The sequence below is a fragment of the Panthera onca genome, chromosome A3 (assembly GCF_046562875.1).
Source record: "Panthera onca isolate mPanOnc1 chromosome A3, mPanOnc1 haplotype 2, whole genome shotgun sequence".
NCBI lineage: Eukaryota > Metazoa > Chordata > Mammalia > Carnivora > Felidae > Panthera > Panthera onca.
In genome coordinates, this window is record NC_138341.1 from 111,593,109 (window position 1) to 111,611,859 (window position 18,751).

Sequence of the window (18,751 nt, forward strand, 5' to 3'; positions counted from 1 at the left end):
TATTCCAATACAGCTATGGTACTGATGTCACAAATTACATGTTTATACATTACATACCCCCTCACAGAGATTTATAAGAATGTTTTATTTGTGTGTTTTTTAAACCTTGTAGAAAATTTTAAAAATGGAGTCACAAAAAAACAAAAATAAAAAATGGAGTCACAAACCAAAATTATAATAATATTTGCTTTATATTTGCCCAATTATTTACCTTTCCTAGAGGTCTTTACTTCTACAGCTTTGAGGTGTAGTATCTTTTTATTTCAACCTGAGGGACTCTCCTTAGCAAAACTTGTAGGGCAGGTCTCATGGTAGTGAACTCCCTCAACTTCTGTTGATCTTGAAATTTCTTTTTTTTTTTTATTTTTTAAAATGTTTATTTATTTCTGAGACAGAGACAGACAGGGCATGAGTGGGGGAGGGGCAGAGAGAGAGGGACACACAGAATCTTAAGCAGGCTCCAGGCTCTGAGCTGTCAGCACAGAGCCCGACGCAGGGCTCAAACTCACAAACCGTGAGATCATGACCTGAGCTGATGTCGGCCGCTCAACCCACTGAGCCACCAGGCATCCCTGATCTTGAAATATCTTAATTTCTACCTCATTTCTGAAGGACAACTTTGCTGAATATAGATTTTTTTTTCCTTTTTGATATAGAACTCTTAGTTGAAAGGTTTTTTGTTTGTTTGTTTCTTTTGTTTTTTAACACTACAAGTGTATCCCTTCGCTGCCTGCTGGCCTTCAAAATTTCTGCTAATAGGCTGATAACTGTATCTGAGGATCCCTTGTATGTGATGAGTCACTTCTCTCATGCTGCTTTCAAGATTTTGGCTTCTGTTTGGGCTTTTTACAGTTTGATTATAATGCACCTCGGTGTGGATCAGCGTATATTCTACTTGGGGGTTGGTTCAGCCTTTTGGATTTGCAGATACATATACTTCATTGATTTTAGGAGGTTTTGGCCATCATTTCTTCAAATAAACTCTCTGCCCCTTTTTTCTCCTCATCTTATGGGACTCTCATAATCCATATATTGCTCCTTTAATGGTATCCACAGTCTTTTAGCTCTGTTCACTTTTCTTCATTCTTTTTTTCTTCCCACTCTTCAGACTCGATAATTTCTTTTTTTTTTTTAACGTTTATTTATTTTTGAGACAGAGAGAGACAGAGCATGAACGGGGGAGGGTCAGAGAGAGAGGGAGACACAGAATCCAAAACAGGCTCCAGGCTCTGAGCGGTCAGCACAGAGCCCGACGCGGGGCTCGAACTCACGGACCATGAGATCATGACCTGAGCCGAAGTCGGACGCTCAACCGACTGAGCCACCCAGGCGCCCCCAGACTCGATAATTTCAATTGTCTTGTCTTCTTCCTTCAGCTCAAATCCATTGCTCATCATCATAGGCAGCAAGATGGCGGACTAGGAGCTCCAAGCTCTCATCCCTCCCACGGAAACATCAAAACAAAACAAAAATAAAAACTAGAAACTGCACTGAACTAATATAGGGGCCCTGGAAAACAGTCAGAGGCTCATAGTAACCAATCGAACATCCAATCAAAATGCCTGGCACAAGATCTTATGGGTGGGCACATACCATAGACCATCTACGGACCCAGGCATCTGTGGATCTATAGTCTCCCTGCAGTTTTCATAAGCAATGCCTGCTGCTTCTTCCTGCCTGAGATCCAAGTTGGATGAAAAAGGTACCATCCCTTCAGGAAGCACTCATCAGGTTAGAATGCTGCAAATAAGATCTGCTTCCCAAACTCTGATTTGAGGGAGGCAGTCGGGAACTAGATTGCTGCCTTGTCCAGCCCAAGAACACTGTTTTTCCAGGGAGGGGAGGGGACAAGGGCTAGAGTAACTACCACGAACCTTCTACGCTGTTTTGAGGGTGGCCTTTTCTTGACTGGATGGTCAGCTGGTTGCTGTAAACCTTTGACTCTTTTCCAGAGCATTTATATTGGTTCAGCCCAGTTTCTAGATTTTTGTGTTTGTTTTTGATGCTTCCGTGAGAGGGATGGGGGCTTAGAGCTTCCCAGTTTGCCATTTTGCTGACTCTGATGGACAATACACTAGAGACGGCCCAAATATCCAACTGCACAATACAGGGAAGTGAACTGCATTGCTAGAGTGAATGTGTGCAGGGCAGAAGCTACTATGGATCATTGGAATGAGGAAAAGCCTTGGGAAAGGGATGATTTTTAAACTGAAGAAGGGGGGAAGGAAGAATCCAAGAAAGGAACTAGGAAAAGAGCAAGGACAAAGGCCCCAAGGCAGGAAAGAACCTGGTTTGTCCCGGGCACTGTTAGAAGGCTAATGTGCCTGAAGCCCAGGGAGTCAGAGAAGACAGGGCCTGGGGGGCCAGGATGAGCAGTTTGGGCTTTACTCTAATTGTAATGGAAACCCATGGAGGGCTTTAAGAACTAGAAAGACTTTGTGCGTTTGTTTAAAATGAGACAAGGCTGCTGTGCGGGTGAGGCCTAGAGTAGAAGCAGAGAGACCGGTGAGGAGGCTGGTGTAGACGCCCTGGTGAGAAATGAAGCTAGAGTCTGCAAATGAGGAGGCAGCCCTGGGCAGGAGTCACCATGGCAGCGTCCTTGAGGGCTTTCACAGGTGGACCTGGGAAGAGCCCCGGCCAAGCCAAACCCAGTCTGGTGCTGGAGCGAGAAGTGGAAGGGCACTGCTTTGGCTCCCGTGGGCTTCTTTTGAAGTTCTGGGCTCCACCTCTCCCAGCCGTGCTTTTCTCTGGGGAAAAGAGGGCAAGCTGTGATGGCTGAGGGTGGCGGAGGTGGCAGTGAAAAGGTCCATGCTTTTCAAACAGGAACTTGACCATTGAGAAGATGGGGAAGCAAGGGCCCGAGGGAGGGGAATGTGGCTTTGGCCTCACGGTGAGTAGGTCTTCTTTAGTGGGGCTGAGTCAGGTACCACATGGCTCAGTTCCTGCTGGTACCGAGATGTCAGGATTCTCAGTGTGCCTGAGGTTAAGCACAAAGATTCCAGCGTTGGGCTGGCCTCGCCAGAGTCCTGATCCTCTGACTCACAGCATGATGTTGCACAGGCTGCTGCCCCTCTCCCAACCTCCGTTCCCTCGTGTGGACTACCGAGGTGACAAAAGTCCCCACAACACTGGGTCATCACGAACTATGTGAGATCACATGTACGAAGCACTTAGTAGGTGTCTGTCGACACCGGCCACCTAGCACACAGTACTGAGTAAGTACTCAGTAATTGATCTTTGCAATGACAACAGTCATTATCAGCAGGGTAACAATTTTGAGGAACCCATCAGAACCACAGAATCCAGCTTGGTTTGGTTTGGGGAAACGTCTGAGCCCCAGAGTTCACCTGCCCTCAGGCCTCGCAGCCCATCTCAAGGTCAAAGTGAAATGTCGTGGGTCAAAGAGAAAGAAAAAGAAACTGCACGGAGAAGGGCAATGAGCGATTAGATCCGTGCCTCACAGATGGGTGCCATTGGAGACGAACTTTGAGGGGGGGGTTGGAGCTACACATGTGAAGACCGCAGGGTGGCCTTCCGGGGGGAGAGAGGAGACTCAGCCAAGGCTTGGACGTAGGAAAATGTTTCTTATTCCTTTGGGGTAGACACGAAAGAGAGGCTCATTTGGGCCACGCTGCAGTGAAAAGTTTGTGGTGGGAGCGTGAACATGAGGAAATCAAGTTGTTGGATCGTCGCTAGACCACGGATGCAGAAGTGGGAGGGTTTGTCTGCACTCTGGACGTGGTGGGGGGCTGTGACTCTTCCTGGGGAAGAGAGGACTGTCCTTAGAGCTGAGCTTCAGGAAGGCCGCTCTGTCTGCCTGTACAAAGGCCCACGGCCCTGACCCTTGCCCCGGGGCCAGGTCGGTGGTCTAGGCCAGGGATGCTGAGGCCCAAGCTTAGTCAATGGGAGTGTGGATGGAAGGAGACTCCAGAGGGAAGGGGTGGTCAACAGCCTTGTCAACCACCTAGAGGTGGCAGGGGTGAGGGAGGATCCAGGGAGGACTCCCGGCTTGCCAGCCCAGGACACCGGGTGGCTGAGAGGAAAGACAAGGACAGCAGAGATGCAGGAAGGAAGACAGTGGTGGCTCTGGGCCTGTGAGCCCTCTGCCCCGGGGGCATTTGGTTCTGTGGGTCTGGACTGCGGGGGGGGGGGGGGGTCTCAGGATTGGGGGCACAATTGTATTTGACGGTGGTTATACCTTGAGTTTGACTGGTTGGTTGAGGAACACGGGCAGAGGAGAGAAGGGTCAGGCAGGACGCTGGGCTGCCGCTGTCCCTTGGCCCACGTGTGGCCCGTCGGGCCCTGGAACAAGCCTGTCGCTCTCTTCTGTGCCATCCCCCCTCTTCTCATCTTACACTTCCTTTCTGGCCCTCACTTAGCTGCGTCATTTTAGGGAACTTGGAAACCAGGCCTCGTGTCTTTAACTTACAAAATTATACACTCCAATGAGCCGGAAAGGGGCTTTTGGAATAATTCTATTGAAAATATGTGGGTTTTCGCCTTGAAATGATCTTCCTGAAATTATCCCCTTTCTCTCTTTATAAATATTAAAAAGAAGGAATCAGAGCTTAGTGCTTTAAATCCCTATTCAGGGACTTTCTTGTCTGCCTCTCAGGAAAGCAGCCAGTCATTTCCGAGGAAGAAAGGAAGGCTGGCTCAGTTCCCTTTTACGTGACCCTGCCCCAGATCCACCTTTCGGAGTATCCCTGACCAATCCCTCCTTGTCCCCTTACAGCGAAACTGGGCTTTACTGGAATATTACACGTCAGCGTGAAGGGTGTGAGAGAGAAGGCGCAGGCTCGGGAGGGGAGGGGAGAGGGGAGGAGAGGAGGAAGGCTGCAAAGATGGAGGCAGACAGAGACAGAGAGAAGAAGAGAGACAGAGACAGGGAGGGAGGGAGAGAAATCGCTCTGGGGAGAAAGGGAGAGACATGTGTCCCCTACAGAGACAGGCTGGTGACAGAGACACAAGCTCAGGCGGAAGATCAGGGGGGACACAGAATACGGGGGCAGAAAGCAGCACACAGATGTAAGTGGGGTGGGGGGCGGGGAAAGGAGACACGGGAGCGGGACACTGGCAGAGTTGGAGGAGGCCATGAGGCCAGAGGCCCACAGAATGGAGTTGACACTGACTGACAGGTGGGGTAGGGAAGAACCATGGGAGAGAGACGCAGGTGGATGGTGACACACGGCAGGGGGGGGGGGCGGGGGGGCTGTGGGAACAAGGAGACCGGATGGGCCTGTGCCACCCTCAGGCTGAAGGCCAGCGTGTGCTGGGGACAAACGCGTGGCTCGTGTGCAGGATGGCATCTGATGGAGGGAAGTTCCTCGTCCCCAGCCCGGGCCCTCTGGCACCTGCCTCAGGCCCATGATTCCCGTTAAGCCCTGCTGACCTTTGACATCCGGGGGAATGGGGGCAGAGGGCAGAGGTCAACAGAAGGACCTGAGTTCAAGCATCGGCTCTGCCAATCACCGCCACGTCACCCTGGACACGTCATGCCGTCTATGGAACCTTGGTTTTCTCACCTGCATGGTGGGGGACGGTGATACCCAATCGCGGGGCTGTTGTGCCGCCCGCTGTGAGACACCCGCCCGTAAAGGCCTTGGCACAGCGCCCAGATCGCTACCCTCACAGGAACGGGGGTAGACGTCACCCATGGTGCAGTCTAGGGCTCAATTGCGATCCTTCTGTAGACCTCAGAACTCACCAGTCAGGGCTGACCCTGGGGACCTAGGTGTAAAACCCCTCCCCAACAGGCACCCCAAAAGGGGAAATCTGCGGAGGGAAGGGAACAGGAAGTTTTAGTGGCTGGGAGAGATTCTGAAAAGGCTTTCCCAGGCAGCCCTGGTGGGTACAAGAGGCAAGGGCAGTTGGATTCACCTAACTGGCCTCCACCTCCCTGAAAGGGGACGCGGGAAGAAGGCGCGTGCCCTGGCCCACGGCTCCCTGTGTGACCTGGAGCCCCTCCAGGACTTCGTCTGCCCGTCTGACCAAGGGTAGCAGACGACAGGCTCTGAGAGGGCCTTTGAGGCCCTGACCCTCAGGGTTCTAGGAGCCCGTCATTGTAAGCAGCCTGACCTGGGTGGGGTGGGGGTGGGGAGGGTGTTCCCGGCTCCCCCTCCCCCACAGACTGCAGCAGGAACCAAGGCCCCAGCGCCTTCTGAAGGCTCGGTCACAAAGCGCGGTGGTCGGTCACCGGTTACCACATAAGCCAAGCCCTTGATCTGCTGTGTTTGAGGAAACTCTTTGTTCCTTTCAAGCCTCTATTCTCTCAGCTGGGGCTGGTGCACAGACCGAAGCAGTGAGTTTGCTCTTTCTTCCTTTTCTTTTTGGATTTTTAAAAATAACCGGCTTGTGTGTGCAGGCAGCATTCCAGAATTGGGTTCCCAGGCTGGGGTTCAAGGCCAGGCACTCCAGCAGCCCCTCGCTCCCAGGAAGGCCTGGGCGGAGGGAAAGCCAAAGGGCCGGGTGAGGGGGCAGGGCATTCAACCTGTGCCCCAGAGAGACTCAGGTTCGGGAGCCAGCCCGGGAGGGCCCACACTGGTGCCCTCCCACCGGCTTCTGGACTTTAGTTTGTCGAGTGTAAGATAAGAGCCAATCGTGGAGACAGCTGCCTCTCTCCCTTGCTGGGTCCGTGCCAGACATCGCTGATCGATCGCCCTCCCCCATGGAGCTTGGATGAGCCCTGAGAATCCTTTTCAGCACGGTGCTCTCTCTGGGTGTCTACCACCAATAGGATTTGGCTTGCAAACAGACCTACCTTCCATCCCGGGACATGGTTATCTCTGAGAGGCCAACACAAAGTAGGCACTCGATAAATATTTGTTGGATAAATAGACTTTCCTTTTCTTTTCTCTCTCTCTCTTTTTTTTTTAAATCTTTACGGCACGTCAGCCACTATTTTCGAAGCACTTGCTAGGCTGTGAACAAAGCAGAGTTCCTGACCTCCATCCAACATGTGGGGGAGACAGACAATAAGCAAATAAGCAGAGAGAACTACATCGGATGTCAGGTGGTGAGCAGTGCGATGAAGAAATATGAAGCCGCGTAAAACAATGGAGAGTGACAGGGTGTGGGCGTAGGCGCTCCTCGTAGGTAAGGTCATCGGAGGAGGGCTTCTGGAGCGCGACACTGGAGCAGAGACCTCGGCAAGGCGAGAATCTCTGAGAGCCCATCCCTCTGAGGCTTTGAGGCTAAACTGGTTTGACACTAAGATACTAATCTGCGTTGTGTACGATTCCAGAATTCCACGACTCTAAGAACCTCTAACTAAAATTACACATTTCTACTGTTCTCGCCTCCCATGGAAATGATTCTAGAATTTTGTGATTCTGAAATGTTAGGATTCACTGAAGCATCTTTTTGCTTGAATAGACCAGGATTCATTGCCTACCCTCTCCCCGCTACCCCCAGGAAATGGAGCTGAAAATAGAAACCGTCAAAACAACAAGCCATTCCAGCTCTAAGTGCCATAGTAAACAAATGGTCCAATGTTGCTCCGATGGGTTAATTGCAAGCCCATTCATGAGGGATCATCAGTTGATGGAGAGGAGGAGTGAGCCCCTTGGGAGAAGGGGTGGCTTGTGGCCGGCCCTGGGGTGGGGCAGGTCTGTACCAGCGGCCAACGCTCTGGATGTCTCGCTCTGGCCCCTTTGGCTTTGGGGATCAAAATGGTGGACATTTTGACGAGGAGCGTAAAGAGAGGCCTCTCTGAGGGGGTAGCATTAAAGCCGCACCTGAGAACTGATAGGATGCCAGGTTCACAGCCGGGGGGGAGAACAGTCCCAGGTAGAGAGAACAGCAGATTCAAAGGGCGAGAGAGCTTGGCTGGTTCCCAAAGCAATTGGAGGACAGGAAAATGAGATGAGATCAGAAGGGCAGGAAGGGGCTGGATCCTACAGGGGTTTGTCGGCTAGGATTGGGAACGTGGAAGCTACTGGAAGGTTTTAAACAGTGAGTGATGTAATGTAATTCCATATTTAAAAGATCCTGGGTGCTCTAAGTACAGCGGACTATGGGGGGGTGGGGCACGAGTGGAAGCTGGAAGGCCAGTAAGAGACTGCGGTGTTTGTCCCCGGAAAGAGTGGCAGCGGCATGGATTTACATGGTAGCAGGTGGATCCATCTGTTCACCCATCCCTTCTTTCTGCCCTCCCTTCCTCATCCCTTCATCCATCCATTTATTAACCGAACACTTATTAAGTGTCTATGGAGAGCCAGGCACAATGCTGGGCTTATAAGGACGAATTAAACGTGGTTCCCGACCGCAAGGAGCTCACAGAACGGCAGGTCCCTGAGCCTGCAATGTAACAGTAATGAATGTCCCAGTGCAAAGTACCCCGCGGGCTCATGGGACGTGATTCACCGAGCCCGGGATGTTGGAAAAGGCCTCGTGGAGGACATGTCGGTGTTTGAGATGTTGGAAGGTCTGAGATGTTGGAGGGGCAGCTCGGGGAAGGGTGAGGAGGCAGCACGAGTGAGTGTCCTGCAAATATGTGGCTGTCCAGGTTGGTGGGATCAACGACCAGGTGCGTGGAGGGACACCACGGGAAAGGGGTTCTGGGCCAGCTTGGGGAGGGGTGGGGACACATGCCTGTGACTTCCTGCTCAGCTCCGCCTGCCCCTACCGGAGCGGAGTAATTTAATTAAGTACCAGCCCTTAAACAAGATGCAGCTGTTTAGCAGATGTTGCCTTTCACCCCAGATGGAGGCACATCTTGGCGATGGGCACAGCGTTTCCAGGGCGCCTAATTTGTAAGGCTGCGGAGAGGAAAGAAATTCAAGATGCGGCCGTTATTATTTAATGGCCATCGTTCATGACACACACACACACACACACACACACACACACACACACCCCAGCACCACAGCCACATGGCCACCATTCCTGTTGGCTCGGAATGGAGACAGAGGCAGGCCCCGGGGAGGGTGATTTGCTGGTTCTCAGAGAACAAGAGAAGAAAAGCAGAGGAAAAGGTCACCAATCTGCAGAACCCCCAAGAACGTTTATGCGAGTGGGAAGCAGCGACTTATCCCTCATTTTGCGCGAAAGGGGCACAATCGGTAACCACGATCTATTGAACTCTAACTCAGGAGCCAGGCGCTGTGCCAGGTGCTTACACATACCTTGTCTCTGCCTCTCTAATCCTCCCAACAGCCACGCTCGGTCCTACCTCAGGGCCTTTGCCCTTGCTTTCTCCCCTGGCCAAGGAACACTCTTCTTTCAGAGGCCCACAGGGCTAATTCCCCAAAGACCTTCAGGCCTCACAATAAATGTTGCCTCCCCATAGAGTCTTTCCCTGACCAGCCTACATAAAAGGCACCCTTCTCCATAAGTCTCCACCCCTTACCTTGCTTGCTTTTCCTTTTCCTTCATTACCATATATATATATATATATATATATATATATATATATATATATATATATCTTGTGTCTGTTTCTCTCCTCTAGAGTTTAAATTTCCAAGGGCAAGGATTTTTGTCTGTTTTATTCCTTGCCAGCTCTCCAATATGCACAAGAATGCCTGACTCAAGACAGAATCCTATAAATATTTGTTCAATGGGTAGAGAAATGATCAATGGATCTCACCGAGCATATAAAAAGATTGTCAGGGAGACAAAATTACTCTCCCAAGAGTTACACATCCGGCAAGGGGTGAGTTGGGATTTGAGTTTGGGTCTGTCCCTTTCCTAGGGACTTTTCCTTCTCCGTAGCACTTATCACCGCTTATGTATTATTTCTGGGGCTGTGTTTGGTGTCTTTCTCCTCTCCCACCAGAATGGGGGCTCCAGTGAGAACAGAGTTCATGTGTTTTGCTCATAGTTATCTCCCCAGCACCCAGACAGAGCTCCCCAGCACCCAGGAAGCAGCTCATAAATATATGCTGAGCGACACTTTATTCTCACAAGCAATCCTGCAAAGTATGTTTCCTCTGTGCTATTTTACACATGGGGACATTGAGGCTCAACCAGAGAAGTGATTTGCCTTGCTTAAGGTCATCTGGCTAATGAATAGAGAGCTGGGATTTGAACCCAGGCCTCCTGAGCTCATTGGTCATGGAGAAGGGGACCCCCATTTAACGCTTGCTGGTTCGACCCACCCAAAGGCAACAGCTGCTTGGCCGAAAGCTCCACTCACAACCTACCAGGGAAGGCATTTCCCCCTCAAGGTCAGCAGTGTCAGGGCCGATGTGAAACTCACCCTTAATGCACAACTCCCCAGTTTCGTCCATTTAAGTGAAAACTTTGATGTTATTTTAACCCAAATCCCCCGTTGACTTCAATGGAAGCTTTGAATCCATGAGGAAGGTCAGACAGTGTTTTTGGAGGTAACATGGGCACCCAATGGAAATCATATTAGCATACTCATTATCATCAGGGCCCTTTGAATGTGTTTTTTAGCTGCTCCCTTAAAGTTGACTTGGTGACAATGGATCCTTTCTGTTCAGGAATCACTGGGCCAGAGTGGAGCTGTGGTCGGCTCCTGTGTGCTTTTCTGTGCTTTTCAAATGATGACAGTGAACCCATGTTGCATAAGGTAATGGAAAGAACGCCATCCACCAGGCACCCTGGTGGTGAATGAAGTACATTGTCTGGGTTTGAAAGAAATAACTCTTTAAGTCACTTGTGCTGGGACCCCAGGGATGGGCTCAGGTAACAAAAGGTGTTGCTAAACGGCCTTCCAAGAAAGCTGGCCCCTGTTAACGGGAGGCCCCTGGGCGCAGCAAAAAAAAAAAAAAAAAGAAAAAGAAAAAGAAAATCAGGAATTGGCCTTGGTTGACAAGATGGTTGTTCAACTTGAGAAAATTCCAGAATTGCCTGGGGAGCATTTACTACACCCAGTGCCCAGCGCCCCCACATCAGACCATTTGGTTCCAAATCCTGGGAAGTGGGGAGACCAGAAGGCATCAAAGGTTTCTAAGTGTCCTCAGATGACTCCAGTAGGCCAAGCGGCAGCTAGTAAGTAGAGCTGAACTGATCTCTTGTCAAACCAGAAGGGAGGGGAAGAGAGAAGTTGTGGGTGGTGACAGTGGAGAGGGAAGGGCGATCGGAAGTCCTCTGGGGATGTGTCCGGGAAGAGGAGCTTCGGAGAAGACACCCTCGTTTTTATTTCTGCTCTTAGGGAAATGTTCAAACTATGGAAAAGTGCAGAGAATCATACGACGACCCCACTACCTGGTACCAGCCTCATCAATCAGCAACACGGAGTCCCTCCGGTGTGAGGGGGTTTAAGGTGCGTGCTGCAGGCCGGTGGGGCGCCCCAGCTTCCCTGGGAGCCTCCTGGAAAGCCCACGCTGCTCATCAGTGATTCCGTGACAGCAGATCCTTGGCTGGAACACAGAACTCCAGCGCCGAGTTCTTGGGCTGGAACGTGATTTGACAGGAGAGCCAACAGCTGGGACACAGCACTTTTGTATTAAGGCAAAAACAGTTATATTCAAAAAGAAATTGCCACGCATTTGTCCTAATCCCTCCTTGACTTGTCTCCTTGGTTCTCTTGTTTGGGGATAGGGCCTTGGGGCTTACCCCTAAAAGGATCAAGGAGGTGAGTGAGTAGCCTGGGAACACCCGGAGGGTGACAGCTGGGCCAGGGTGTCTCCAGAAAGTCCTACTTTGTGTGCTCCTTTGTTCTTCCGACAAAGATTCACGGAGCGCCTGCTTCATGCCAGGGGTCGTGTTCTAAGTTGTGGGTTCACGCAGCTCACACAGTCGAGTGCAGGAGATGGATGGTCAACAGAAAGGACAACGGGCAGCAAGTCGGATTGTGACATGTAGCACTCGTGCTACAGAAAAAAAATAAATAAAGCAGGGAAGTGGATGAGGGCGGCTGGCACTCATTAGTAAGATGCCCAGGGAAGGGCTCTCTGCCAAGGTGACCCAAAGAAGGTGAGGGAGGAGCCAAGAGGGAGGAGCATTCGAGGCAGAGGGAATGGCACATGCAAAGGCCCAGTGGTGGGAACATTCCTTCCAAGAACAGTGAGCATGTTGTGTGGCTGGAGCAGAGGGAGAGTGGGGGACGGGGCTGGCAGGTGATGCCAGGGAGGCAGCCGTGGGAAACCGGTGAGGCCAGAGTGGCAGACCATGAAGGCCTGTAAAGACCTTTGTTTCTCCCAAGTGAGGGGGGAGTAATTGGTGGGTTTTGAGAAAAGGGATTGGAAGATCTGGCTTTTGTTTTCATGGGACCCCTCTGGCTGCTGAGCGCAGAACGATTATAGAAGGTGAGCACAGAAACTGGAGAAGGCTACTGTGTTCATCCCAAGGAACAGGGGACCGAGGCCCAGATCGGGGTGGTCAAGGTGAGCATGTCTCTGGAACCACAGAGGTGGTCGGTTTCTGGAAATGTTTGCCGGGTAGAGCCAACGGGATTTGTTGGCTGAAAGAATGTTGGAGTAGGAAACCAGCAGGGGGGTCAGGATGACGCCAAGGTGTTTAATCTCAGCAACTAGACAGGGAGGTTTGGCATTTCCTGAAATGGAAGTCCTGCAAGGAGGGATGCTTTGGGGAGGCATGGTGGGAAGTTGTGTTTGGAACAGGTTAAAATTGAGGTGCGTGGGCAACACAAAATGCATATGGACGTATGAACCTGGGGTGCAGGGGAGCGGCCTGCCCTGGCGTCCCGCTGCCCAGATGGTGTGTGATAGCCTGATCATAGGCAGGGGAGTGGACCAAGCACAGACCTGGGCCTCTCGTGAGCCAGGCACCGGGCCAGGCTGTGTCTTCTGGCCTCCTCAGGCCAGAGTCACGCCTGGGGCTTACACGGAGGGGGTTACTGCCCCCTCCCCATTGGCCACTTCCCATTATTAGCATTTACCCTGAGGTTGAAGAGGAAGGCTGATCCAGCCTGATTTAGGATGAAAAGGGCTGAAACTCTCAAGTTAACTGGAGCCGCGGGAGCTGTTGTCAAACTACGTGCAGGGATTGGAAGGCAGGAATTCTGAGCGCGCCTCACAGAAGGTGGTTTAGCCCGCCGGGAGACCATTCAGGACCCAGGGCTCAGGACCCAGGACAGAGCTCACTCTCCGGCCTCCTAGGCAGCAGGTGTCTGCGGGCCTCCACCTCCCCTACCGTCTCCCCTCTTCCCTCCTCTCCCTGGAGGTTTGGGCTTCCTCATTAACCCTGCGCCTTCATACGGTCTTGGCACCATCCGACCTGGCCTGGTCTTCCAGCTTTTGTGCATTTGACCCAACTCTCTTCGACCCAAACCCCAACCGGCAGCCCGGATGGGTGCCGATTGGTTTGGTTAAGGCTGATTGGTTTGGTCGAACCACTCTCAGCTGTGCTGGGTGGAGCTTTTGCCCCAGGCTATATCATTGGTTAGCCTATCTCTTGGCAGCCTTTGGGTCAGGTGACTTCTCCTGCTCCAATCGGCTGTTGGGGCACTTACGGAAGTGGATACAGACTCTAAGAGCCACCGTGGCAATGGCGATAGTAATAACAGCCGCGTAAGGTATTGATCACGGTGGACTCTGGATCAGGCAGTTTGGGTTCAGGTTCAAACCCTGCCCCTACCACTTACGGTGACCTTGGGCAGCTTTCAACCTAACCATGTCCCCATCTCCTCCTCTTTAAGTGGAGAATAATAATGTTAACTACGTCTTAGGGTTACGGTGAGGACTACTAAACTAGGCAATGAAACATCTACAGGACATATTTAATTAGGGTTGCATTCAAAAATGTAATTAAAAATGTAATCACCGTTGTCATTACTACTGGTCGGACAGTTCTTCTGCCCTTAAGTGTTTTAAAGGCACGTTCTCACTCAATTCTCCACAAAAATGCCAATGCAACAGGCTGTGTTTTTAATCCCACCTGACGAACGTGAAAATGGAGGTACAAAGGAGTTATGTGAATTGTCCAAGGGTCCCTCAGCTAGTGAGGGGTAGAGCCGGGTTTATAACCCAGGTTTGACTGGCCCTTGACTCAGAACCATTGCTCTGAATCATCATGTCTCCTGACGGGCGCATCTATGTGTAACTGCCCACTGTGGCCCACTTCTTCCGTGAGGCTGCGGGTAGGAGCCCCCCCAGAAGGGGCAGCACTCTGCCTGAAACTGCCCCCAGCCCCACCCCAGCTCTCCCTGCCCTCCAAAGAGACAATGCAATCTGCTGAAGTGCGTTCTGCACAGGTCACCAGCCCTGATCTGCAAAGGCCGTTCCTATCCCTTGTCCTGTGTGGTCCCTAATGCCTGAGTAAGTCAGCAGAGCAGGGATTATTCCTCCCGTTTAACGGATGCAAAGACTGAGACTCACCAAAAGGGAATCAGGATTCGAACCCAGGTTTGTCCCTTTCCCTTCCTCTATCCTCCCCACGCCCTGCAGGGCAAAACTGAAGCGAATTTGGGAGCCACTGGATGTTCTGGAACTGGGTAAAATTAAGGCGAGAAGAAACTGGGATTAGAGCTGGAAGGTGCCTCCTTGCACTGGGCCCACAGAGGCCAGGAGGTCACTGGGCCTGTATCCTGACCACTGCTTAGCAATGTAGCCAGTTCTACAGTCTCCTACTCATACTCATGGTCCAGAGTTCATTCAGGGTATAAAGAAAGTGGAATGACATGAATTTCTGGTGCCAGCTTAGTTTAATGAAATATGCCCACTACCCCGGCCAAAGGATCGCAGGAAGGAGGGGGCATCTGCAGGCTCACGGCTTATGTTCACCTCTTCTGGCACTTACATTCCAAGCATGGGCCTTGTCCATGCTCCAGGGTAATTTCCAATAAATTTCCAATAAATTTCCAATAAATGATCCCGGGCTGCACATGTGTGAGTGCCTCAGCACATCCCTGGAATCTGACAGACGAGGATATGAATCTCCACCTTGCACCTACTCACTGTGTGGCCTGGGGCAAGCCACTTAACCTCTCGGGGCTTCTCTTTCCTCATATATGATCCTTTCTCATTGGGTTACTGTGAGGACAGAGTAAGATATATTCATATGGTGCTTGTTAAAGTGCCTACGCGTTTATTGTTATTTTAGGCATTAAAATCCCTGGTCCCCCCCACAAAAAACTTCAGAACTTGCTGTTGGCATGGGAATGATTAAAAGATTTACCTTTTAGGAACATAAAAAAAAAATAATTAAGAAGGAAAGGTTATTATTTTGGTGACAGCGTGGAGGATGTCGCAGGAGGGACAAGAATGGAATTGAAACATGTCCGCTAAGTATGTGTTTGGCTACTGGTAGCAAAAAAAAAATCCAACAGTGCGACAGATTTCTAGTTTTTCCTCAATATCCACTCTCTCCTTTTGTCAACAGAATCCCTAATTTCAGCAGGACATGTGGCAGCCCAGAATGAAGATTACACTTCCCTGCTTTCTTTCCGAATCCCAGGTATGTCCATGTGAGTTCTTACCAGTGAGAGATGTTTTGTGTGGCTTCTAGAAAATGTCTTAAAAAGGAGAATAGATATCTCACTCCTCTCTTTCTCTTTGCTGGCTGGAATTTGAAATGTGACGACTGGCTCTCAAACAGCCATGCTGGACTCTGTGATGAATTAAAGATGGCTACTGATTCTTTGGTCCTTCTTCCTTCAAGAGGAAGAGTTTGTTTGGACTTCCTCTCCGCTTAAATCTGGGCTGGCCTGTGACTTATTGGACCAACAGAATACAGTGGAAATGATGCTCTGCCAATTCCGGACTTTGTCCTTAAGGCAACTGGCAGATTCTGACATGGTCTCTTGGATCCATGGCTGCCAAGGAAAAGGTCAAACCACTCTGCTGGAGAGACCCCCCCCTGGAGAAGCCCTAAGACCTTACGGAAAGGAATTAGGGACCCGGCTGAGCTCAGCACTGCAGTCTTCCCAAACCATCTTGTTCCTCCAGATGAAACCAATCATCAGCTGAACGCGGCCAAGTGACTAGTCAACGCCCATGGATCAGAAGGACCGCCCAGCTGAGCCCTGGCCGAATTTCAGGCCCGCAAAACTGTAGAAAATAATAAACATGATTATTGTTTGGGGAGTGTCTGCTGGGTACCAATACGTAACCAGAACAGACCATGAGATAGAAGGTATTTGTTGAGGATGCTGTAACAATTACACCATCTGGAGGCCTGGCCACCTCCGGATATTTTGTCCTACACGAAAAGTAGACTCTGTTTAAGCTTTGATGATACCTTGGGTTGTGGCTCATGGCCTCAGTTTCCCCACGATTATTCATTGGAGCATTAACGCCTGCCCTGTTACCTCCTTTTGCATGTAATACAAACAGTGCATATCCAAAAAGACCATGGGGCGTGCCCAAGTCGTTATGATACATTTCATGTGTCCGTAATCGGATACGAACTTGTCAGGGGGCCAACTGCGATGGGTTTTGGAATCAGATATGTTGGGACTGGAGGCTCAACTCTGCTACTTTCTAATGTGAAAAATTGGACCAACCACTGAATCTCTGTGAGCTTTGTTTCCTCATCAATAAAAAACAGACGATGCCTACTTCCCTTGTAGAGTCTGTGTGAGGATTAAATTAAATGAGATTAATCCATCTGGCTGATAAACGCTGAATATCTCCTATGTGCTAGGCCAGACCCACTCCTGATATTGGTGGGGTCTGGGCTCCCCCCCATCCCCCCAAATCTAAATGTTTAAACATTATACATCAAGCTAATATATTGTTTTTAACATGTTCTATCCTTCTCCTCGATGAATGTAAGTAACCTCACGACAACCTGGAAGGCCAGGTTCAGTTTGGAAACCTCAGACCCCCCAGACATGCAGAATGGTGGCAGTGGGGAGGGCTGGCCCCTTCCCTTGTCATCCCCAGCCCCAGGCCGCTCTGTGCAGACCCCACATGCATGTGTGTAGACACCCCATGCCTTTACAAGCTCCCTCCACCCCCATGCTCCTTTGCCTACCCCCCAGGCCTAGTGTTCTGCCTCCAGAGAACATACCAGCAAGAGGCTTGCACAGGCCCTGGAAGCCAGCTTGGAACCTTTGGATTTCAGGAATCCTGAGAACCCAGAGTATGTCTAGAAAAGAGATAAAGGCTTGGGTGGCTATCTCCCCTTGGCCCTGGGGGGGTCATACACAGCTGGAGGAGGGCCAGAGAGAGGCCCTTTAATGCGTGAGGACAAGGGTAGGGTCCCCCTTGCCTGGATCTAAGGGCCAGGTCAGGCCTATGCTGGTGGGGCTCATCAGCAAATGAAACTGGTAACAAGCCACCTGACCCATTCCTTCAGTCTGGGCCTCAGTGTCACCTTGTCTATAAAATGAAGACTTAGCTGATCTGATACCTTGGTTGGAGACCAAGGGCTGGTGAATGTCACCAGCAATCTCTTAGAGGCCAGGAGATCAGAAGGCTAGGGGGCGGGTTGAAGAGCTAAGCGACCAATTTACGCTCTCCGTCCTCCCTGTGGAAAGAGCCCTCCTCTAGCCTCAGCACTCTCTTTCTGAAGTCATCATCCCTCCTCGCACAGCCACAGTGCGAGTGATTACATGGCCAGGCCCAGCTGTCACCTGCAGTCCGAATCTGGTCTCCACCACGTACTGGACTCTCGAGGAAATGGGGAAATCGTTCAACTGCTTCAACTTCTCATTTCCCTCCAACAGGCGATTCAGCCTCCATTTTCCCATCTGTGAAAGGGGTCATGCTCTCCCTCAGGTTTGCTGTGAGCTTGGGGCCGACACAGACACAACAGCATTCAGAAGGGAGCCTGGCACAGGCTGTACACTTACCTGTGCTTCTATTATGTTACCACTTGGTGTTATTTCAAATGATCTTGTCTGTTTTCTCCTTTACTTGTTTACGGTCTTGGAAACACAGACGACCCACAGGCAGCCCTCTCTGCCCCGCTCCCCGCCGCCTCCCGCGCGCGGCGCTTGCAGAGACCGAATTCCAGCCGGCGGCTGGGCCCTGATGCACGCCACCTCCCGGTGCAGATGGGGAAACTGAGGCAGGGGTGTAGCGCCTGGGAGCGAAGGGCCGCAGAGACCAGCCCCGCCGCCCGCCGGGCGGGCACAGAGACGCGCTCTGAGCGCGGGTTGCCGCAGCGCGGCGTTTCTGTTCCTGGCGCGTGTGTGTTTCAAGACGCGACCGAAGCGACCGAGGAAAAGAGGTCTCCGTCCCGGTGCGCGAACAAAGGCCTTTGCACGCAAACAAGAACCGCGCGCTTGCTGAAGGGCCTGGTTTGCGGAGCGCAGCGTGCGCCCCGGCCCCCCGCAGCCGCGCGCCCTCCTCGGGCCAGCTGGGGGCGGCGGGGCCGCGGGCGCAGCTGGCGGGGAGCAAGCCGCGGCCGGCTCATCTAGGCTATTCTCGGGGAGGGGGGGAGGAGGGAGGGCTGAGACGCAGGGCGCCTCCCGCTCCTCGCCTGTCCCAAGGGGGCGCGAAGGTCACACGGCCCATCTCCAGGGGAAAGCACCTCCCTGAGGGGTGCGCGCCGGGCACGCAGACGGGACTCGGGAACGGGGCCTCGTGCCCCTTTCCAACGCTCTTTCGCGGCCACCTCTCCGGTGCAATCCCTCTCGGCGGCCCGCGGAGGCAGGATAAGTTAAGCGGTAAGAGCTGGGAGTCAGGAGCCAGGGAAATCTGGATTCGAACCCAGCTCGCCACTTGCCACGTGTGCAGCCAGGTGCAAGTTGCTCTGCCCCCTGAAGCCACAGCTTCTGTAAAATGGGGATAAGACAGCCCAGAAGGTCCTTAGGTCAAGGGCACAAATGAATCCCTTCATTCGTTCTTACAGCCATGTCTTCAGTTTACAGAGGTGGAGCAGGTTCAAGGTTGAAAGGGGCTTTTTCAGGGTCGCGCGCGGGGGGGGGGGG

General features: G+C 51.7%; 2 long non-coding RNA genes across 4 annotated transcripts; one reads left to right on the top strand and one right to left on the bottom strand.

Moving 5' to 3' along the window:
• Window positions 1-9,426: 9,426 nt before the first annotated feature.
• On the top strand, window positions 9,427-15,564 carry LOC132666108 (uncharacterized). Of its 3 annotated transcripts, XR_009604492.3 has the most exons (5): window positions 9,427-9,921; window positions 10,449-10,537; window positions 11,123-11,233; window positions 15,253-15,327; window positions 15,469-15,564. It is a non-coding gene; the product is annotated as an uncharacterized LOC132666108 (long non-coding RNA). The 3 variants fall into 3 exon arrangements; XR_013554554.2 differs by having other exon boundaries at window positions 9,428-10,959; XR_009604486.3 differs by having other exon boundaries at window positions 9,430-10,537.
• Window positions 15,565-15,817: 253 nt separating this feature from the next.
• LOC132666119 (uncharacterized) lies at window positions 15,818-17,967 on the bottom strand. The gene is made up of 4 exons (XR_009604497.3): window positions 17,669-17,967; window positions 17,450-17,566; window positions 16,885-16,962; window positions 15,818-15,920 (listed from the first exon to the last, which is right to left on the bottom strand). It is a non-coding gene; the product is annotated as an uncharacterized LOC132666119 (long non-coding RNA).
• Window positions 17,968-18,751: the final 784 nt, after the last annotated feature.